This window comes from Struthio camelus, chromosome 2, assembly GCF_040807025.1.
Source record: "Struthio camelus isolate bStrCam1 chromosome 2, bStrCam1.hap1, whole genome shotgun sequence".
Taxonomy (NCBI): Eukaryota; Metazoa; Chordata; class Aves; order Struthioniformes; family Struthionidae; genus Struthio; species Struthio camelus.
The window spans coordinates 4,265,635-4,288,062 of NC_090943.1; positions in this window are offsets into that span (position 1 = coordinate 4,265,635).

Sequence of the window (22,428 nt, forward strand, 5' to 3'; positions counted from 1 at the left end):
ACCTCTGCTGTTGGGCCCTGTGGTCCCTGGTATATCTCTCTGTGCTTCATCCCAGACATCTGAGCATTTGAAAGCTACAGCCCATGAGAGCTGTGATTTGGGGAGCTTTGCAGCTCTGGTCAGAAGCAATGTGAGGACGCTGGAGGCTTCCAGTGCTACTGTTCACTGCTGAGACACTAGTTCTGTCCAAGCTGCTTGCTGGTCTGAGCATAGGAAAGTAACCAGCCTGAACAACTCCTAACCTGTTTCTGTGGTCCTGGCTCTGTGTGCCTCTAGAAGGCCCCTTCATAGAAGGGCTGTGCGTTTTTGACCTGATGCTCCTTTCTACCCTCTCGGTGCAGGGAAGGTTGTTTCCCCTGGAGATGAGCCTGCCTTTGTGCTGAGCTGTGTGTAAAATCACTTTGGATCCTTTGCTTTGTTAAGAAAGGGAGCGTGTATGAAGCGAACCAGGCTCTGGGATATTCCTATGTCCACCCTGTGCTTTGATCAACAAAAAGTACTTACCTCAGAAGGGCATTTATTGGCTTGGGATGGTATTTCTGTGGTGGGCATCTTCAAAAAGTGTGCTAGCCCCGACGGCCGTGTGGATAATGAGTTGCTCTTTGAAGTTGGTATCTGCATGCCTGGCGTGTCAAGCCTTCACAGCGTTGAAGATCCCTGCCTTGGGATCAAGGGCTACTCTGCCTCAGTAAAATTATATGCCGGGCACAGAGCTGCATCCCTCATAGATTGGAAGCAATAAAGAATATAACAATCCTGCTGAGCGATGTGGACTAGGCAAGTGCAAGGAACTAAAGAGGAAAGTGGGACTGATTATTATGTAGGTCATGCTCTTGTCTGGTGAAAACTAGTTATCTCAGCACAGTAAAAGGGGGAACTCTGTTAATATTACGCAGGAGGAGCTTGGCCTGGGGTGGGATGTCTGGTCGAGCTGCTGGCAATGTCTCTGGCAGGCTGGTGCATCCTATTTACTGCTGAAAGATTTCAAGGTTCTCCAGAGCTATTACCAAGAGCAGATGCCGTTTGCTTCTCAGAATCTCCTATCAAAATATATACTGTCCTCTGGAACCCTTTTAAAACACGTTTGCTTATAGTCGGTGGTCTTCCAGGTCTGTTTCCACAGGTGGGCATGGCTTAAGGAAAAGCATCTCATGGAACTCCTCTCTTCACAATTGTACAGACCATTTCCTTTTCCTTGCTGAACTCCCCCAATCCATCCTATAGTACTATTGCAGCAAGCATAGTATAAGTGTGGTAGTACCGTGTAGTATTTTTAGCTGACATCCCATGAACACTTGGTATCTCGAAAGAATGAAAAATATCAGCATCATATGACTAACCAGATTTTCAAGACTGGCCAGTAAAAATGTCCATCAACCCAATCTGAAAATGTTCTAACTGTAAATATCCAGATCCAAATCTCAGCGCAGGTAAACTAGCACAACTGCACAGGCAGAGCAACACCACGTCCGCTGACTTCGCCTCTGACTTTCACTAACTGAGGCTCTTTGGTTGCAAAGGAACTGCATCCATTTATTTTAGTGGAAGTCAGTGTGGTTTCCATTTAGCTACTCTAACGCAAACCGCAGCGACTTCGGTGGGTGCAGAGCTGTATTAGCTCAGGATCTGGCATTAATGTCTTGCCCTTCCCAGCTCGCCAACAAGTAATTAACCAGCTGCTGAGCTCAACCTCAGCTTGTAGCTGGTGAGGGAATTCACAGCTTTCAGACCACGTAAGTGTTATCGCACTACAGACCATCACTTTCCCGACGTGAACTGCCAGCAGTAGCTACGTTTACTGTGGTTGTTTTGATGGTCTGCATGCTAAGTAGAGGCGACGCTGCAAATATCTTACTGCAGAAATGTGAAGCTCTTACTGATGACACTATATTTCACTGAAGTAGGTGCTTTAATTCTGGTTTTGCAGAATAGGAAAGCTGTGAAAAGTGGATGGATGTGGCAGAGGTGATATCTGTATGAGGTTAATAACATATTTGTGACCTTTCAGTCTAATGCTTTTTTTTGGTAAAGGCAAAATGTGTGGGGTTTTTTTTCCTCACTAGTCAGATATTGGTAGCTATTGTAAAAATCCTCATAAATGTTTAATACTAGTAAAGAGCTCTAGTCAAGCATCCTTAAAGAAGTCAAGCTTTAAGCAACTGTGTTGGGTCCTCCTTAATGTGAAATTCTCCATTCTTCGTCCAACAGAGCTGCAGGCAAAAACACAAAGCTTTGGTTATTCTGAGCATCTGTGTATTTGACCCAATTACTGTACAGTATCTGTCAGTTGAAAGCAGCATATAATACAGAAAATGCCTGATGCTGGAAGCTAATTATTATTTCCTTTGTAACTGACTTAGGAGGGGGACGAGGAAGTGGGAAGAAGGGGCTACATAGGAGAAAGTATTTCAGGAGCTTCATTTCAAGCATGACTAGGGTCATTTCTGCCTTCAGTTCGATGTTGACTTTAAAGTATCTTATACATCTATCTCTCTCTCTCTCTGCATTTGTCTGCATAAGAAGAAAGAAATATATCTGAAAAATTTGTGATATATTTGGAATGACAGCAGCTGTAGCACATAATTAAAGAAACAATCAGTAATAGATTTAGATGCTTTTACTGTCAGCAAAGAGAGCTATTTAACCTTTTCGGTACCAGGAAAGTCCTTACTTGCCTGTGACAGTGGTGTAACTCATCAACTTCTACCTGATTTGCACCAGCTGAGAAACTACTTTTAACACTAGGCTTGATAAACCAGTACTAGAAACAGCCAGCACGTGAAAGTTCCCTTAATCTCAGTGCCATTTCCATGTACAGGCGGTTTGATGTGAATCACCCTTCACACACTCGGCGTTCGAACCAGCCCCTACAGAACAAGCAGCTCCTAATATCAATGAATCCCTCGGACAGGGGTGCAGCGAAAAGTGGCATTTGCAGACCTGCCATGTGAGCAGCTCTGAAAACAGGAGGGGTAATGCGTTGCATATCAAACCCGTTAGTTCAATATTGCAAAATAGATTTGCACACGCAAAGCAAACACAACATGCCCTGGAGCACCAGATGCGCTCTCAAGGTCAGGTGGATTCTGTGCCCATGGTCAATGCATCGGACGTGTCCAGGATGCACTGAACTCACTGTGCATACAGTATGGACACAACAGGGCTGATCCATACTGGAGATCTCCTCCACGCTAAGACGAGACAATACTGCGAACACCTTATCGTGGGATTGTTGGGATCTTAGTGATGCCGCTATACATGTCACTGAAGTATGTTCACGTTCCAGATCTGGATCGTTCTTTCTTGCTTAGTATATCCGCTCTCCATTAGCGCTGTGCAATTTGTAAATGGTGTCCTCTCTGAAAAATCATCCTAGTTGGAGAAGGGTGCAGGGAATTAACAGGTAAAACAGGACAATGTTTTATGGCTAAAACCTCTTCCAGAGCCGATGTTCAGATTTAGAGGCACCGCAGTGCTAAAAGTTCTAGTGCTGTCAGCTTAACAAGACAAACAACAATTGTGAAAAGCACTCGGACTGCCCCCTTTTCTGGTTTTTCTGAATGAAATCTTTCAACTTTTTGATTTGAAGGGAATTTTAAGTTTTTACAATATCCTTGTACTAAAAAGCACTTTACTAAAGATTCATAGAAGAAAACATTTGAAGGTTGAAGTGAGAGTTTCATTTAGCTTCAGACAATGCTTTTGAACTATTGAGTAGCTAGAGTTTTTGGAAAAAATTTTTTGATTATCCTGAAATGATTTTTTTTCCTGTCTGTACTATGAGAATGCTGAAAAAGCCATGCTCTCAGAGCTCTATTAATAAAGTTTTATAAGAAACTGTGAGTTGCTGTTGATGAGAAGCTATTGCATAAGTAGAACACTACATTATTCTATAAAATTATGAAATATAAGGTTTTTTCCCCTCTTGGGCTTCTATTATTGCATTTGTATGGGGAGGTTGTATATTTTGCTCTAGATGCTAGAGCAGATGCCTTTTTTTTTTTTTTTTTTTTTTTTTTTTTCCCCCCTCTCAGGTCAGACTTCTCCAGCTCACCAAAGTGCTCCAGAGGGTTTAGGTTTGTATCTTGAGAAAAAAGGAGGACTTCTATTAACAGCACAGGACATGAGCTGGAATGATTTAGTGTTAATATCTACCTCTTTCAGAGTCCACGTTTAATATAGTTGCCAGATTACCCAGTTTGTTGTTCCTCCTTCTGCAAATTATGAGTAATATTTTTCCTTTCTTATCTTCCTTGAGACCTTCAGAATAGGTATCCAAGGACATCCAAGACATCCATAGGAGGCTGGCAGTTATGGTGCTGATGCAGTGAGAGTCTTATGTCCTTTTGGAGCAATATTTGGAGGCTGGTGAGGTACTAGTGTGTCTCAAATGATACCGGACACTTCTGTGTGGACACAAGTCTGTTTCAGAAAAACTGATGATGTCCCCAACAAGGTGGTTTACAGATGAGATTCATGTACAAATTAAGATACTTCAGGGCCTTCCAAGACTAGGTGAAAGGCTGGGCTGTCAAGCCATCATTAATTCAGTGGATATATATATATATATATATAATATAATTAACTCTCTGAATACAAGAAGAAAGGGATTGTTCTACACCTTTTCTCTAACAAGGAAGTCATTTGCAAAATTCAGCTTAATTCCAGAGAAACTCAGATTGAAGATTTAATCACAAAATAACCATGGCAATGGCAAGGGAAGAGCATAATCATGGACTATATTTAAGAATGCACAAAAGATGCAACCTTTTGCAGGGAAGAAGAGAGGACGCAGATGTACTCAAAATTATTCTGCCTTTTTCTAGATCTGTGCTTTTCCCAGCTCCTTTAGTATTTTATTTTATGAAGGAATCAGGGTTTTGCCCGGGCTGCTTGAATAAAGAGCTTTTCCCAGCATTTGCATATTTATGCCTACAGCACTGCAAACTTAATGTATGCACCTCATTTATATGAATCATTTAAGAGCCTAGTTCCATAGGGGAACATCTGAAGATTAGCCTCTACATTTGATCCAAATCCAAATGAGGCCAACGGAGAGACACTTCTCGGGCATTCCTCCTGGTCCATGCTTGGCTTATAACTGAATAGGTAATACGGGTTTTGCCTAGTGACTACTCTATTTGGACAAAGGTGCGGAAGGTGTGGTATTTATTGCTTGCTCTGACCACTGGGTAGCTTCCAACTAGTTGTGCTGCTTCATTATGGATCTAAATATCTCTATCTGTAAAATGAGAAAAAAATATTAGTGCATTCCTTGGAAAAGTAGTTGGATAGATGCCTAAGAGAGCAGATTGATGACCTCAGTTTAAGGTTGAGCTAATCAAAGTGAATGCTCAGCCGGTGCTTAACCTCTGCTGGATATAGTCAGATGCTGATCCAACACAAAGCCTTTCCAGGTAGAGGTGCACTAGCTACTTTATTCAAAGTTAGTTTAATTAACTGCGTGATATGGTATTTCACTATGGAAACCGAAGTGAAATTCCATGAGGAAAGACTTCTTAAAAGCACTCACTGTTCTACTGATGGCTTCATGTACACCATCATAAGCCAACATAGCCATCCTAGATTCAACAAAGTAAGTGTTCAGTTATCTTTCAGTCCTGCACAGCCTAATCAATTTGGCATGCTAGGAAACCATCTGCTGGCTTGGGGGTCACACAAAAGTACACATCAGAAGGAGGCTGTACAGTTTCCCAGTGGTTAATGATCTCACTTAAGCTGTGTGAGGCCAAGAGCTTCATCTCAGTCTCAGTATCACAGACCAGAGGTCTGAATGTCCTGGCCTGGCTTAGCTACCAGGCTTACAGCTGGATATTTGCCAACTGGATGGAAATTGATTCATTATTATAAATATTGGAATAAAAAATACCAAGGGAGATTTTTAGACTTTCTTTTTGGAGCGAGCCCTTTCACACGCTATCTCTTGATGAGAGCTCACTAATCACCCAAGGAAAAAGTATTTGCCATTAATTCAATGATTGAAACTGTAAGTAGAGTAGGCATTGTCAGTGCTAAATTTGGTATGTGTGTTAACTTCCAAAACGTAACTTCTGATAATTGGGATAGACGAGAGTCCTCATTATCTGAGGACAGAAGTAGAGGTATTATTCTCTGCCCATTAAAGAGAATGAGAAAGATTGTGGGCACCACAAGGTATGTGACAAAGTTCACAAAGCGCTATTGGAATTAGTGATGAGTCCAAGCCTGGAAGGCCACGGAGGACATCATAGCACCATGTAGACTGATCAAAGTACGCTGAATTGCAATGTTGACCACATTCACTAGTTCTCCATTAATGGAGCACGTTTGAGATGAGGAACTCAGATGGACAGTTCTACGTATTGTTAGGTGAGTGATGCCCAAGACCTTTCCAGATAGATTTGTGGTTATTGTCGTGTCATAGGGATTCCTTGATTCTTTTTTGATCCTTTCCTGGATCGCAACCAAAGTGTACTGAGCCTACTGAGTTTTTAAGCTTCTACTTGGGCAAAATGCCCTTTTGAAGTGCCATTGCTGTTATTGTGAAGTTTGGCCAGAGCTCCAATTAGAGCCATGCCTGCAGCCAACCTTTGTGACCTGTCATTTGATTAAAAATCATCAGAGATAAGTAGTAAGGCCAGCCTTCTGCAATCCCAGGCCCCTGATACCCATGGGAAAGTCTGGCGCAAGGAAGACTTATCCTCACTGGAGGAGGATCAGGTTAGGAAACACTTAAACTGGACATACACAAGTCCATGAGCCCTAAGGGATGCACGTGTTAATGCTAATGGAGCTCCCTGATGTCATTGCAAGACCACTCTTGATTATATTCGAAAGGTCATGGTGATCATGGGAGGTTCCTGAGGACTAGAAGAGAGTAAATGTCACTGCTGTCTTCAAGAAGGGCAAGAGATGCTTTGGGCAACTGCAGGCTGGTGATGGAGCAAATCCTCCTGAAAGCCATTTCTAAGTAGGAAAGAACAGGGAAAGTGTTTGGGAGTAGTCAGCATGGATTTACGAAGGGGAAATCATGCTTAATCAGCCTGATAGCCTTTTAAGATGAGATGACTGGCTTGGTGGATGAGGGGAGAGCAGGAGACGCTGTTTTTCTCAGCTTTAGTAAGGCTTTTGACATGGTCTCCCATAGACTAGCTGATGAAATATGGGCTAGATGAGCAGACAGTGAGGTGGACTGAAAACTGGATGAACTACTAGGCTCAAAGGGTTGGGATCAGCTGCACGAAGTCCAGCTGGAGACCAATCACTAGCGCAGTACTCCAGGCATTGACACTGGGGCCGATACTGTTTAAATATTTCATTAATGACCTGGATGCTGGGACAGAGTGCACTCTCAGCAAGTTTGCAGGTGACACAAAACTGGAAGGAGAGGCTGATATATCAGATGGCTGTGCTGCTATTCAGAGGAACTTCAACTGGCTGGAGAAATTAACTTCATGAGGTTCCTCTTTGCATGGCAAAGGGAAATGCAAAGTCCAGCACCTTGATAGGAATAACCCCATGCACCAGTCCAGGCTGGGGGCCAATCAACTCAAGAGAAGCTTTGCAGAAAAGACCCTGGAGGTCCTGGTGGACAACAAGTTGAACGAGGGCCGGCAATGCGTCCCTGTGGCAAAGAAGGGCAATGGTATCCTGGGCTCCGTTAGGCAGAGCATTGCCAGCAGGTTGAGGGAAGCTGTCCTTCCCTTCCATTCAGTGCTGATGAGGCCTCACCTGGAGTGCTGTGTCCAGCACATACTGGGCTCCTCAGTATGACAGAGATATGGACATAATGGAGTGAGTCCAGCAAAGGCCCACAAAGATGATGAAGGGAGTGGAGCAACTCACAGGAGGAAAAGCTGAGAGAGCTGGGACTGTTAAGCTTCAAGAAAAGAAGGCTCGAGGGGATCTTATCAATCTGTTTAAATACCTGAGGGTAGACAGTAAAGAAGATGGAATCAGACTGTTCTCATTGGTGCCCAATGACAGGACGAGAGGCAATGGGCACAAAATGAAGCACAGGAAATTCTGTCCTAACATAAGAAGACACTTTTTTACTGTGAGGATGGACAAACTGGAACAGGCTACCCAGAGAGGTTGTGGGGTTTCCATCCTTGCAGATACTCAAAGTCTGTTTGGACATGGTAGTGGGCAATCTGCTCTAGCAGATCCTGCTTGAGCAAGGGGGTTGGACTAAGTGATCTCCAGACGTCCCTTCCAACCCCAACTATTCTGTGATTCTCTAAAGTGATCTGGAAAGTTTAAAGTCCTGGCCTGAAAGAGCCCTACTAGATAGCAGATGCCTCAGCTGTGGCACCATTCTCTCATGTACGTGACTGGATGTACCAAATGGGCCCCTCCTCCCATAACCCAATGCAGAGCGTTGTCTTGTGCATCAGCAAGGAAGACACCTAAGAGATATCAGTCACTCAGCTTCAGAGATTGGGCAAGCCAGCAGGAATCTTCTGTTTCTGAGTACGACACAGACCTCTTGTGTGACTTTTGGCAAATGATTTGTCTCCGTTTTCCCCATCTGTAACATCAGGATAGCAAAGTTTTCTAGAGCTGCACACTCTGGATTGTTTCCTGTAAACTCTTTGTACCAGAAACTAGTGTGACAGTTTTCACAGGGCCTTGAGGCCTCTCCCCAGTGCCAGAGTGGCCCTGATCTGTACTTGCCAGGAAAGATGGTTGTTCAAGGCAAGGCATCAGCCTTCACATTGAATCTTGCAGCACAGCAATGTATTTTCCCCTGCCTGTGAATCCCTCACATTATTCTTGAGCTCCTGAACCCTCAAGAAGTATGTGTTCACACATTTCACTTGGCAAAGTACAGCTGGCAAGTTTATTTTGATGCCTAAAAATCTCATGTCAAGGTTGCATGAGATTTACTCTAGCAAAACTTAAGGTATTTCATCTTTCTGTCATGAAGAGAAAAATAGATTCAGGAAACATCTAAATTACAGTCAATTAAAAGATCCTTTTCAGGAAACCTGTGACATCTCACCTTGCTGCATAGCTCAGATGCTGCAGCCTGAGAAACAACTCATTTAAGTGTATTCGACTTCCTCAGCCATGCTCCACAGGGCTGAATCCTCAATCTGGGATGTAGATGAAATAGGGCATTCCAGGATTGGATGGAGAAAAGGGAGCGGGTTCATTATTTTGGGTGGGATTTGTCTACATCTGTCAAATAGCTTGTTGTCCAGACCAAATTAATTTGCTAGGGCTCTAAGCTTTCTGAAGCCCGTGGAAGGAGGCAGGTGCCTCTGGAGAACAGTTCAGCCAACCCATGACCTTGTAGGACTTATAGGGAGTCGGCAGGTGAGCAGCTCCCTCCTCCGGTCCAGAGGGGACCGAGGAAGTTGGTAGACTTCGCTTCTCTCTTTTAGAGCGGTGCAGTCAGGTGAGATGAATCCCGGTTTTAAGGAATGCAGGCTCTTGCCTTGAGAGTGCAGTCCAAGTGTTGTACTGAGGCACTGAAGTGCTTTGCAAGGTCCTGGCTCCTCGTTGAGTCAGGCCTGTGCTCAGGAAACCACCTGCTCTCCCTGGAGAGAGAGCACATTTGATTTCCCATTGTCTGTAAAAGCTGCCCTGTGGATAATCTCATTTACATTCCTTCCCGGTTTCTTCACAAATGATACTTCATAAAACCCCCATGCGTCGTGACGGATGCAAACAGCAGACTGGCTCAAGGAGCAATAACCATTTCCGCTGCTTAAATGGAAGCAAATAGGATTTCCAAGCTCAGCAATAAAAGCAGAATTACCTCGGGTTCAGGTTCTGACTGCTGAATGACTGGCGAAGCTGCAGCTGCTTCCAGCTTTTATCAACTGTGCAGAAACAAGTCACTGTCAATACCTTTTCCATGTGTTTAGGAATAGCGGGGAAGAAACGAACGAATGAATCTGAGTTTGCAGTAGTCTCTGTCCAAAGGAAGCCAGATATGGCAAAGCAGGGAGCAGGGCAGTCAGCTGGGATTTTGGGATGGTAGTCTTATTCCATAATCTTCCGTGTCTGGCTTGGGGCTGAAAGAAGATGCTCTACCCAAAATAGATTCGGTACAGAGTGTACTCAACTCTCTGATTCAATACAGCTTGATCGTATTTACCATGAGGATAGCGTACAAAACCGTTTTCCCCATGTCTTTTCTAAAGAATAGAGTTACCAGGAGCTAATCATAGACCAGGAGCTAAACCCCAGATGGTGGAAGTAAGCCAAAGTTCCCTACCACCAATACAGTATATAATCTTGGATAATTTCTACCTTAGTCCTCTTTGCAGAACACGGAAGACTTCTTCCTTATCAAATGCTTTGGCCTGAAATCTTTCAGTGGGAGCTCAGATATGGGCTGCTAGATTTGTGAGGTGGCCGTGGCAGGTGAAAAGGAGATAAGAGCTGCGTGCATTCATAGCTCTAGCGGGCTATTTTTCACTTGCCCTTTCAAACGTGGCATGCAGAGAATGCTTTGCCTTGTAAAACTAGCAAACACATTCAGTGGCTTTCGTGCAGGGCTACAGGTTTGCATGTTTTTTTCCCGGTAACAAGGCTGTATTTGAGTCTTTGTGTTCCCTGGGGTGGGTGGTCACTGAGGTGATAAGGCATATGCGCATGGCAGGTCTCCCTTTGTGCATAACAGGAATTAAAGCACATCACAAGAGACGTTTCCTCACCACAGCCTGGCTCATCTAGAAGCTGTAACACATTAATATGCAGCAGAGCCTTCTCTCTCCTTGGTGAAGAGGTGCAGTACATTGGCTAAAAGCCCACAATAAAGAGGAGGGTCTGGCAGCTGTTAGAGGCACTTGGGAGCTGATGCTATTAAAAAAAGAGTTCAAAGCATATTAATTCATTGTCCTTCTCTTTCTCTCTCTTTTTTTTTTCCCACAGTATCCCAGACTGAAGAAAAACTTATTTTTTTCCCCTGTGAACAATGCAGCAAGCAGCTGTTCACAACTGCAGAAAATACTCTTTTCAGGGTGAGCTCTTTCACTTGGTGCTTCACTGAGACATGCTGGAGACACAACATGATGAACGGGTTCAGACGTGTTTCAGATGACCTACGGGGGGCTCATACCTAGTTCTTTCACTAGTTTGCTGTATGGCTTTTGCCATGTTGCTGCACAGGCCTGTGCCTCAGTTTCCCTATGTGTAAAGTAGAGGACTGCAGTCCTGGCCTCTTTTAAAGAGCACTTTAAGATTTCTGGCTTAGAAAATCTATGCTGCTGTTAAAGCTCGTGAGCATTTTAGCACTGGTGGAGAAGAAGCACCAGTCTGCACCACCTTCCCAGTCAAGGCTCTTTTTGGACTTCTCATTCCTGGTTCACTCCAGGACTTCTAGTGAAGCCCTGCCGCTTCTTCTCCAAAGAGCATCCTGTCACTCTGACAAAAGGAATCTCTTTTTGTCCAAGCGCACCTGTCTGGACATTTGTCTCCGTTTGTCCAGATACACACATACACTGCAAAGACCACAATGGCACTGGGTCCAGACTCCAGTAATACCAGGTCTGCGGATAGGATTTAACCACCTAAATAGTCCTGCTAATGTCTGAGGCTATTTCTACAAAGCATGAGCATGAACGTTCCCAGAACTTGGAACTGATCATCTGTATCGTAAAATTGTAACAATACTCCTTGGGCTGCTTTGTGCCAGGGCTAATTAGCCCTTTGCCAAATAAATTCTAGAGGTGGCTCTGAGAGGAACTAATGTGTATCCAGTACCATTCCTGATGAGCATTTTGGATAGAGCCTCATATTTTTTAGCTAAGAGAGTTTAATAAAATAGCTTTGCACGCCAGCCAGCTTCAGTGCTAGAGAATGATCCCAAACGCATTTCATTTATTGCAATAGTAGTAGCCTTATTGTTTATTCCAAGTGTTTTCTGGGGACCCACTACACTGTCAGACCACATAGGGTAAAAGGATATGCAGCACATTGCTTAGACTACTTGATGGCATGAGCAGCATCCCAGAGCCATCTTTACAGCGTTTGCAGTACCACCAGAAGTCATGATGAAGTCGTCTAACCATGCATGAAACAGGCACCCCCTGCTCTTAAAGGATTAAGGCATCGTTATTCCCTGCCCAAATGTCTCAGCAATGGGCAGAGTCAAACTTAATGTAGGCCTGATGAATCACTTCCTGGGTAAATATGTAGCTTTGACTTTTTTTTTTTTAATATGATATTTGTATCTACTTTTAGTAGTAAATAGCTAGGGATCCTCGTTTGTCTAGATCTGGCACCTGGCTAGAGTGGATCTTTGGACTTATTCTGGAAACTAAGGTTGCATATATATTTGCCAGCTAGTTCATAAACTTTCCTGGCCACTGGCACTGAAATACCTGTATGGTTAAATTATTAGAAAAGTCTGACATGGTTTGGGACCATGTGAATAGTCTTTCTCCCAGACGGCTTCCGGGCATGGGTCAGGCTTTAGCACAGCCTAAGAGGCATTGGCTGTGCAATGATCCTGTTCTGGAAGGAAGAATAGTTCAATAGTAGGGATTTGAGCCATCTCATACCCATTGATCTATAGCTTGATCTTGAGCACATTGAATTTACCATTGTAACCATAGGCCAGGACACAGGAAGAGGCTGCTGCCCCTCGGGACTTTTCCCAAAACAGAAGCTGAAATTTGTCACAGTTGGGTGGGCAGGGTGGGAAGCGCTCTTGCATTGCTCAAGTTGAACATCCTTTTTTTGGATTCTCAAAGTGTTGTCTAGCCTTGCCTGGCCCTGTTGCTGCGCTTAGTACCCCTGCGTTGAACCCCTTTGAGGGGAGCATCAGGCAAGGACAAATTTATTGGCGGAAGAGGGCAAAGGGCCCTCTTGCAGCTACCTTGCAGCACTTCCTAGTGCTACCTGAGCCCACCCATCCAGGTGAAAGTCAGGTGGGAGAAATGGCTCTCTGGCCGTGTTATCATCCCCCTCCAAATCCCAACTTTTTTCCAGCCTTGCAGCTCGTGCAGTGACTCACTCCTGTCTTCTGCAGTGCCTCCTTTTTCATAGGCTCTTCTCAGGGCACACTTGTCTGTACATGAACTGGTCTGTTTCAGAGTTTGTTTATTCAATTTTCACCTTGGAGGCAGCATGAGCAGTCAGATGTGGGAGAATCGGTTCTGCATCCTTCTTCTCAGGTTTGTCAAACTCCGACACTTTAGCCCAGGATTAAGCTCAGCGAAACAGGCTAGAACAGAGAGCTGAAATTTTTATTCAGTTCCTCCGCGTAACATCCTTTAGGGTGCCTCGTTTAAGGCTTTTGAGTTTGGAAATATTGGCCGTAACACTTCTATAATGCAGTTCCTCCTCCCCCGTGCCTGCTTTATTCAGTGCACAGACAGACCGCGCTCCAAGCATTGCCGAGCAGCTCCTCAAACGTCTGCCTCCTTTTTGCACATACGAATATGTAGTCCCTACTCTTATTTATTGCATGCTGGTCTGACAGAGACCGGTAACCTTCATATTCTGGCAATCCTTACCTTCCGAAGGTTTGACCTTGCAACTTGAAAAGTGGCTTTGAAATGCAATCATTTCAGTGGGTAATAGCCTTGCTTATCAAAAGAAGGAAATGGAAAAAATGGAACCACCAGTTAGTGACATCAATCACCCGTAAAGCTCTAATCCCTCTCCTGAAGCAGGGGTAAGAATTTCTCAAAGAAATAGACTGCCAGATTAGGAAACAAAAAGCTACCCTCATTGTTGGAGCCCGCTCAACTGTTATAGAAACGTTTTGTCTCTAAAAAGTTAGTCTCAGGTGGCAGTACAGTATTCAGCCTTAACTTTTAAACATACAAGCAAAAGAAAAGAGAGCACTTTCTGGGAAAGCCAGGTGAGCCTAGTGTTAAGTAGTGATACCAATTGCATTATTAAAATGTTTAAAATGCAGGCTTAAATTTAGCCAGCTCTATTAGTGACTATGTTAGGAGAAGAGTTTGTTAATTCCACCTAATCAGTGGCGAGAAAGAGAGACATGTCCAGAGAGTGATTCAGAAGAAAGATATAATTTAGGATCTCTGAGGTGCTTCCTCGCATACTAGCCCTTTTCTGCTCTGAGCTTGAGTTTCAGCCCAGCCATGCAGAGGGGGACAAAGACTTGGAGTGACTGTAAACGAGGTAATTTGATCATGACCAGGATTTTTAGACCTACCTGCAAAATAGTTTTTTGGGGAGGGAAAAATGGGATAACCGGCATGATGAAGTCAGCACCACAACTCAAATGATGCTGTGCTTTAGATCAGTACTGGAGAAGCAATGGTAAATGAAGGGAAAGTTTTGGGGTTGATTGCTCTCTACTGAGGAAGAAGGTGTGAGAGGAGATATTTCATCAGCTAAATGGCAGTTTACCAAAAGTCAGGACAGTGCCCACTCCAGACAGATGCCAGACATTTGCTCTCTGTTGAAGAGGTGAGCAAATAGGAGGGTTCCTCGGGCAAGCATCTGAGGTCGTGAAGAGGACTTCCTGAGGAAATTTCTCTGCCAAAACTGTTATGTCTCCTTGGTCATGTAGCTGATGGCCCAAGATGGTGGTGGAGGAGTCAGCTGTAACAGAAAAGAGACTGAAATCCAAGGTAACTGTCATCCCTGTTCTCTTACAGATTTGCATTATCTTGAATCTATCTATCTGGCAATAAGCGATGCCTTGCATTTCTAAAATTCATGGTGCAGGCTGTCTCTATCATCCTGAAAACATTTTCCTAACGTGGCTTCCTTGGCAGAAGGTACTAGTGTAAAGGCTCTACTTTGGTCCCTTTTGCAGCCTTGGCGTGCTGACGCCTTTGGGATGAGTCAAAGAAGAGGCGCAACCCACACAGGAGCTTCTGAACAACGCATGGTCTTTAGTAGCCAGCGTCCATGGGAGCTTTTGTACCCAAGTCCCTCAGCCAGGCAACCTTGATCTCTCTCTCATCCTATCTTCCAGCCATATGTCCATATTCGCTTTGACTGCTTAGCTGAATGCTCTCCCACTTTTTCCAGCTGTCTCTACCACGGCTGCATCTGACATAGCCTGGAAATAATATGGATGCATTTGCAGAGCGGCAAGGTCAAGCTAAGAAGTCCAACTGAATATGAGAGCTTGCAGTGTGCAACTGCTCAGGTATCTTCAGCCCACATTCCTTATAACCTATGCAATCTCTTTTTTTTTTTTTTTCCATAAGCTAAACTATCTGAGGCCCTCATGACACTGAGAGTAGAAAATCTGAGCTGGTTTGACTAGTCCTTTTCAAATACCATGCAGCCTCTCTCAGGATACTAGTCTAGTGGGAACCTGAGTTGATTCCTGTGCTCAACCTCATCTGATTTAGCAAAGAAATATGAAGGAAGTTTTTAGCTAAAATCTTTTCTAATGAAATCTTAGAAAGTAAAACAAATTTCAAGAAACTAAATTATTGAAAAAAATCATAATTTCAAATAAATCACCCTCTCTTCCCTTTATGGGAAATGAGAATTCAATAAAAGTTACAGCGTCTTCTATTTCACTTAGTAGGATGTTGTGAAATATCTCACCATAAATCTAATCTTCCCTGTCTGTGAATTAAAGGAAGAAATTGTGTCATTTGGTGGTTTTTCTGCTGGCAGTAGCTAGTTTTTTATCATGTGGGATACTTAGTCAATGTGACATACTATGTGCCTAGGAAAAGAAACTGGGAATTCTCTTTTTGTCTGCTGCCTTAAAAAAGTAGTCTACTTTTAGGTTTGCTCTGTGTGAATGGATCTGATGATTATGAGGAGATTTGCAGGTGGATTAGGTACTAATCAGCAATGAAGTAACATTACGCTGGCACCATCTGGTTTATAAATTACTCCAGCAAATGTTTTTATGAAAACGCATTTCCCTACTCTTTTTCATGCACTTCCCACAGTTTGCCTTTTCTGATGAAACAAGCATTTTTCTCTTGACTCTTCAGCCGTTTCCAAGCAATACTCATATAATTCCATATTTGGTTCATACTGATTCTCCTAAACACAATAACGCTGTCACCCTAAACGCCTCCCAGGAATTCAAGCACACTGGCTTCTGTGTCAGGATTTTGGCTTTACAGCAATGCAATCTGGATCAAAGTATCGTACAGACCATGTCTTCGCCCGCCTCAGAGCTTCGAAGGACTGCATCAATCCTGCTTCAAATATGGGATTTTGGGATAATCTTAAAATCTATGTTAGCACCTTAAGAGCTTAATTCAATAGCCAGAGAAACAATTGGAAAGATTTGCTTTGACCTCATGAGGAGGTGTAGAAAGCCAGATGCAGTGAAGTTTGGTATAGGTGCAACCTACATTCATAGTCAGCCAACAGCATGGCATAAAAGGAGAACGATTTTCATGAACTCTCTGTGTGTTCCTTCAGTGCTGGCAAGCCTTTTCTCACTTGAACAGACCACCCCAGAACTTTATTGATGTAACCACAAAACAATAAACTAGCATTAATCACAGCTGTAGACTCATAACAGTGACTATTGCAAGGGGATGCTTTCTAAGGCATAAAAAGCCTTTGCTCCTGAGAGGGTGGAGGATGTAGTCCAAAGCCAGTGGAGAAAATTTGCCACTTTTCATTATTACCAGTAAATGCTAGGACAAGGCCTGAAATACCTGGTTCATCCAGCAGCTGACCTCGGAGGGCTAGCATGACACACTTCTCTGGGACTGATGTTTTGACTGAGATTCACCTCACTTAACTTCAGGAGTTGACAGCAGTGTCTGCATTGGAGCTAGTTAGTTCAGGCTATCTTTATAGTCACCAAGAGAAACGGGCTATGTTAGCGCATAATTTATTTACTTTACAATGAAATGATTTGCTCCTTAAAATTTCTTACTTCTCTCCGCTGCCTGTGAAGGCAGTTTTGAGTAACTTGCTCAGATGTAGATCTCACCCTGTATTTGCATTTGATCAGATGAAACTCATCTCTCAATTGCAGTTAACTTCATTTTCTCTCTCCCTCTGCCATCAAAAGTCCTAGTACCCTTTTCCTACACAGAGCCCCAGCTCACCTAGGACTTGTGGATTCAATCATCATGGATGCGTTATCGCACTCGGCTCCCGGCTCCCTGTCCCTAAGAGAGCAGCTCGCCTTTGCACCTCCCGGAAATTCTCAAATAATTTAGAGTATCAAGTGGCACGTGATGCCTGTGCATAGGACCAGAATGATGCCAATAATGTCAAAACCTTTCAATCACCTTCAGCTATGAATTTACAGAAAGATTACAGTGAAGGTGTGGGGTCTGAAGCTCTGTGATGGTTCAGATAGGATGAAGAAAGCCTAAAAGTGGTATAACGATTCCTGTGGGTCAGTTTCTTCTTAATTGTTGCTGTATCAGAGCCTGGACTGATTCAGGTGATAACCTGAAAGAGAATTTACTCCTTAGGGAGAAAACTCTTCCCACAACTGACCCAACATTCCCAAACCACTTGATGCACCTACTGCCATTAAGTCCCTCAAGTGCCTAGCTGGGGTGTCCTGATCACATGCTATGAACGGGAAGTTAGGAAAAGATCTTTCCCCTAGGTCAGATGGGCAGACATCACTGAAATTTTCCTCTCTTTCTGGCATGGAGTATTGCTGGCTTCCTAGGATCATCTGAGAATTTTTAGCAAGAAATTCCCTGCTATTGCAAAGACCTCTCTTACTCTTTTCCTGTATAAGTTTTCTGGTCTTTTACTACAGGCCTTAAGTTTGTGATAGATTTCAGGAAAGGGACATCTACGGGACACCTGCCCATGGTTTTGAGAACTAGACACCAGATTTCATGCGGTCTTCCCTGGCTTTAAGATCCTAAGCTCAAATGACCTCTGTTATGTTTTATTAAGCAGTGCAGATCTCAGGCACATCCGCGTTCCTAGATTGCAGAGCTTCCTGAAGGTGAAAGCCTGTGCCCCACCACGAAGTCAGGCAGGATGGGTGAGCAGCTGATGGTGAGCCTGTGCAGGTACTCTATGGGTAAGCATCTTTAAGAAGTGGCGCTAGGCAGAGTTGGTCATACGTTGCAGTCACTTCTATTTTTGGAGGATCAAAGGCAATCCCATTAAATCCCCAACAAAGGCAGCAGACAGCAGCCATTTAACTTGTACTTACTCATTAAAATGATAGATCAGCAAAATCAATCCAAGGTCAATCTTGAAAGTCTTTATTGGCAGCAGTGGAATGCATTGGGGCTCTGCCACTAACTCAGCCTGTAGACAATCGGTATCAACTGAGTATTAATTGTGACAAAGAAAAAAGATCATCCTCTAGGGTATTTCATATTTGTAATGAAATATGGCACTAAAATTAATAAGATCAGACATACCAGGTGAGGTCACAGACCCCACCAGCCCAATCGGGCCTTATTCGGGTATCAGATTTATCCCTGGATGTAAATCCCTCAAACTCCAGGGCAGTCTGGACACTAATGATGAACAGTCTGTCATTCATAAAGCAGGGAGAGGAGATGAGGGAGAGCAGCTGAAATATTATTGAACTCCATATTGATATACAATTCCACTGTGGATTGTAGGGCTGGAAACGAGCAGAACAATCATCCAGTTCGATCTCTTCTAATTGCAGATAACTATCTACTAGTTGTCTAGTTTAGAACGATGCCTGAATGCCCTTAACTAAATATATATATCTGTATTTTTTTGCATAGTCCACAAAATACCCTGCAGTGTCATGCAATGCACTTGACATACCATCATGCTGCCCTAAAATGTAGTGGGTTGATCCATGCATTTGAAAGTGTCAATCATCCTTCTGGATGGTCACTCATAACTTGTAATAGAGGGATACCTATACTGACCTCTCCAGATCCCGTTCAGCTCTGTTTTCAAAGGTCCTAAAGCACAAACATGACCTAACTTGTGTAAGGCTTTTTTTAAGGCTGGAAATTTTGCCTGTGTGAGGGCTATGCATGATTTAAGACTTACTTTGAGATTTCAGCAGAATTTTCATTTGTTTATTATTCTTTTTCTAGACTCCCTGCAGAAAGTTCTTTAGAAAGCAAAAAAAAAGCAGTGAGATTTTGTTGTTTGTTGATAAGTGCTGTGGTCATCCGTGTCAGAATTTGGTTTCTGTCAAATCTGAGCAATTTGGGAATTACTGTTGGACCTGTACACTAATCCAGGAGGGGTGTTCATCGTAAGAAATAGAAAATGAATCACAGCAGAATCAGCTCAGAACACTGGAACTACACTTTTCACCCCTGTCTCATCTTTTTATTATTTCTTGTTTTTCCTCTCTCTGCTTTAACAGTCTGGTTGTCCATCTTTAAAGCTTTCTGGGTGTCTGTGAGGAAACAGGTGCAGTGAGCCAAAAAAGATCATTCTGAAAGATTCAGGATGATTCTTCATCTTGGGCAGTATTTTTATGTATATTATATATATGTGCTTATATTCTTTCAAGGAGTCAATGGAAAAGCTCTGTTTTATTAGGAAAGGAGGAAACTTCCAACAGTTAGAGAAAAGTTCAGACCTCAACAGCCTTCAACCAGAAAAGGCCAAAAGATGTAACGTACATGTGTAATTACAGTCGTTTTTCTTTTTGTGACAGTTTACAGAATTTGTTCTCTATGGCTTATGAATTCTAAGTTATATCATAAAACTATGGTAAATTCATTCTGCCATTTGCTGCCTGGGCAGTGTCATTTGTCTCCCAAGTGAAAGACAGTGAAAGGCAATAAAATGATGATGGTTCCCCTACAACAGAAAGCCCCTTGATTTGCTGGGATAGCTGATGCCGAAGGATACCAGTCAAAGGACTTTTGTCCAAAGGGGCAAAAGAACTTGGAGAACAGAAAATTCCTGAAAGGAAAATCAAATAATTTTTTGTATTCATATTTGCTATTATTTCTGGGGTTTTTTAAGTCTGAGAACCCAAGGTTAGGTGAGGATGACAGTTACCTAGCCTAGTAAGAATCAAGAAGCAGCATAAAAACAAATATGCATATAAAAAAGTAAATGTGCAAAAATAGTTAAATCATCTGTTATACCTCTTTACTTGATAGAAGTTGGGAATTAACAAGAATGATGGATCTAATTCAGTTAGTATTTTGCTGGAGAAGTAAGACATTGATGGGATGAGGCCAAGGTCAAAGGTACCTCTCCCTGCTCTAGAAAATAGCTTAATCACAACTAGAGACATTCAACAAAAACTAGAAAGGACTGTCATATGCAAGAAGCTTAAACAGGAAATGGGTGGTACTGGCACATCCTTTCACGGAGTGGGTCTTAACCATAGGATGAGTTACAGCAAAAGGAAAGTGGCTGAGAGAAGAACGAGAATGCCTCCTGCATTGAGGAGGAAGAGATGACTTCAGTCGAAAGGCTTTCAGTGCCCAGAGGTGCTCACTGAAGCCCAAGACCTATTCTGAGGCAGTGATGAATAGAAAGAGGACCATGAAATCTGTCTTAACTTGGATGTTTCTAATGATACGTAAATGTTATTTTCTGAAACCGATAAGAAATTAATGTGTCTGCTTTCTGTAAGAAAGTAAATCTGGAATGTATGTCTTTGGGAAAATCAGGAATATACACGCATATATGTAAGTGCTGCTTAACCCAAATGCTACTCTGCAGCTTGTACACCTGGTACAATCTTATATAGGCCTCATGCAGCTCACATACCAACGTAGGGAGTGAACACTCCACTTGATGGAGTATCATAAAATCATATTTCAGTGGTAGGACCTATGGTATCAGAGCTCCTCCTCTGCTTGTTGAGCAATCTTAGTGAGATCTTCCTTCTCCAATCTAAATGACCAGTCAGAGAAAAAAAAAAAAACAAAAAAAACCCCACCACCACCAAAAAAACCCCACCCGCTATAGAATGTTTTACTTCAGTAAAACTGCATTTCAGTGAACTAAAAAGAGATAGCTTTGCATGTCTAAACATGCCCAGACTATCTCAATGTCTCTCGATGAGAATCCTTAATTATTAATGGCTGTAAATGAATTTAGCAATTGTTATTAAATGAGGCCTTCAAAGGCACCTTCGCAATGGGCCCAGGAGTAAGAACACTATGTTTTCCTGTTGCACAGAATTCAGGAAAATTTGTAAAGGAAAAAAAAAAAAAAGCAAATCCTAAGTCCAGCTATCTCTGATAATCGCAGATGTTTGCACATCAGTTTATATTTAAGCACGTCGCCATGACTTAGACAAACGGTGTCTCACTTGATATCAGACTATTTACACAGGAAAAGTCAGCCGGTAGAACTACTCCTTAAAACTTGTGACTGGTGCAGGTCAAACAAACACAGCAGTCTGCTGCGAAAACAGACCCACCTCGCTTATCTCAAAGATAAATGATGATCTCTGAATGGATCTGTGTATCCCCTGTTTCTCTGCTGTTTTTACTTGGCAGATGAACATCTTCTCAAATTTCCAAACGATACTGTGAAAAGATAAACTGGGGTAAGTGCAGGATAATTGCAGCAAGGGCCCAGAGCAGGAGGGAAGGAGTGAAAACAGGGCGATGAAGCATAGTTGGCTCTTTACAGTGCTCACTGTGAGCTTGCTCTGTGCTTGGGGTGCCTTTTATTTTTGTTTTTGCCATTAGATGTCAAGCTTAGTGATGCAGCAGGCAGTACTAACAGCCATTATTCAGCCACTGCTTGCTGCCACCGGGGCAAGAATTTAACAGCAACGCTCTCTGAATCTCTGCATGATTTGGAAGCTGCTCCAAGTGGCACCAGTCACCGTGAAACTGGGAAATAAAAATCTCAAGGGGCTGACTTCCAGCTGTTTCCTTTTGCGGGAGGGTGGGAGGGAAGGAAATGTTCGCTGCAGGCAGTACGGACAAGGTAACTTTTTCTGCCTAAGGAGTAAGCTTATCGGTAGAGGCACAAGCTACGCCAGGTCAGTTCCCTCCAGGACAGAGAATGAGCCCTTGCCCCTTCTGTGTAGTAGCATAGACATAAGCTTGGAGAAGAGGGTATTAGCGAGGAGAGCCGGGTTGGAAGAGGGACACCAAAGGATGCAGCAGCAGCTCCTTTATCTCTCACCAAGTCGGAGAGCAGGCAGCGACCTCTTTCACAGGCAAAGCAGGCAGCAGGACTATGGCTGTTTTTGCAGTCTAAAGACATCTGCTGCTGAAAGCAAGTGACTGCATTGCATTTGTCAAGAGCCGCCCCATTTGACCTAGATCTTCCTAGATGGCATGAAGAATTCAGCCAGGAGAAAAGCTCTTAGCAACAAACCTCTCTTCTGCTGTAAGAAGTCCTCATCTGACTGTAGCATATTCAGTGTGATGACTTGGGTACACAAGGTCATCCTCTCCCAAGAGCAACCGCTTCCCTCCCCCTTGCAGTCTCTTGTGGTTACAGACAGTGACGTAATGTGGAAGACTGTTTACATCTTACTTAAGAATAACAGTCTACTGAAAATAAAACATGGGAAAAAATGCAATTCTAGCACTATCACTTAAGTTCTTTGAGAATAAGAAGCAACGAAGTAGAATTAATGAG